Raw genomic sequence first — 2,081 nt, forward strand, 5'->3', positions numbered from 1 at the left:
ACGAGAGATGACAGTGTCACAATATAACAAAAATTATGAGGAGTTGTACAAGTATGGGAAGAAGTATGCTCCAGATGATGAGAGCAAGGCTGAGAAATACTGAGACGGTCTACTTCTGAGCATCTGCAGAATGGTGATTGCTTCTAGGGTACAGATTTATGATGAGACGGTGGATATGGCACTAGAGTTAGAGCGAGGGGAGCGTAACTCCCACCAGTACTGGGATGTGCAGAAAGGGCATAAAGCTTTAACAGCTAGCGACAGTGGAGGAGGTAGACAGAAGAAACTGAGGATTGAGTTCCAAGTCTTGAGGGGGCAGTAAGTTGATCAAAGTAAGGGTTCAAGGCCCATAGATGGCATAGGTTACATGAACCATAGAAATATAGGGCGTGACCTATGCAATCGCTAAATGGTTAATCCACAAATCTTAATGGGTCTATGTTTTTTGAATCCGATTGTTACACATAGCAGGGATTAGAGATACAAATACTTTCGATATGACTAGACATAGAGCATTGGATAGGTTGGGGATTTAAGTACCCTAGTGCTTCTGATCTTTGATTACACTTGTGATTACTTAATTGCTCTTTTGTTATTTGTTTTAGTTTAGTTAAAAACAATCCAACCACTCATCCTTTTCACCTAATTTACGTAGTTGCTACTTGTTTGACATTAATTTGGATTGCCAATACATCCTCGTGGGAACGATAATTTACTCATCATTTTATTACAAGTACGATTTGTGCACTTGCAATTAAATTCATATCAGGCCATTTTTACATGCACCCCCTGGTTTTGAATTCATAAGATTTGGACCCCCTGTGGTTTCATTATATGTCATGCCAAGTCTTTCCATCCAATTGACTGTTAAGGACTAACAACATCCAAAACGATGTCATTTTGATTTTTTTAATATAAAAGACAAAACGACGTCATTTTGTATCAAAGAAAACAAAGAAAAAATACTCGATTGAATAATTACCGACATAATAGTGACACATCCAATCACTTTTGTGGGAGATTTTATGTTCTTCTTGATTGAATCCAAGAGATTATCGTAGATTGCCTTTGACCAATTGTATTGCTTCACATTGTCTAGGTTCACAATGTATTTGATGAATGCCCAAAGAATGTGATAAACTCTTGTTAAAAAAAAGTGCAAGACACGTGTATAACATGATCAATCTTGCTACATCATCGGCATCATTAGCTGCCTTCCCCCTCAATGCTCCATGGATTGCATTCTTTATTTCGGTTGACTTCATTTTATCCACTCCATCGAACCTTCTTTCCACAAACTTTGCAACCATAAGCTGCAAACGATTATTTATTTCGGTGGACTTCATTGGGGCAACAATAAGCTGCGCCAGAGAGAGGTAGCTCGCAACCATTGCAAATGATTCTTAATTCCTCCATTCAATTGCAAAAAGTCAGTCTTTGGATACGACTGAAATGCTTCTTGATTTTCGTATCATTCTCTTTTAATGCTTTGGATTTATGAATGTTTTTTTTATTGAGGTAGCACATTTAATATCAAGACTAAAGAGGAATAGCTCACAGTAGTAGACCATGCCAGAGCAAACATCTCTGCATCCATCACAAACAAAGAGACTATGGAAGGGATGTTTTTGTCTATCAACAGAGGGTGTTGCTGATAGGAATAGTATGCTAAAGGCCATTATTTTATGTAATATTCAAACTCGATTTATTTATTTGAATAAAATATATTTAGCATTTAAAATGAGAAAAGACATATTGGCATCAGTGTCTTTTATTCTATATGGTATATGAATTGGTGTGTAGAGTCTAAGCTTGCACACGGAAGATCAATTCATAAGTTCCTATCGAATATAAGTAAGCGATCACAGCAAAGACGGAATTGGACAAACCATCGGCTTGGCTGTGGTATAGTATTTCAGTGTACCTATCTTGGTTACGGAAAGCGGCAAAGCTTGAACTTACTATACCAGTACACTCGGAGTGTATTTATCAGGACTACGTGTGAGTCAATTTTCCTAGTCTGACTATATGGAAAATTATACACTCACACAGACGTTATAGAATTGTTCATATTCTTAATT

Source organism: Tripterygium wilfordii, chromosome 13 (assembly GCF_013401445.1).
Source record: "Tripterygium wilfordii isolate XIE 37 chromosome 13, ASM1340144v1, whole genome shotgun sequence".
Taxonomy (NCBI): Eukaryota; Viridiplantae; Streptophyta; class Magnoliopsida; order Celastrales; family Celastraceae; genus Tripterygium; species Tripterygium wilfordii.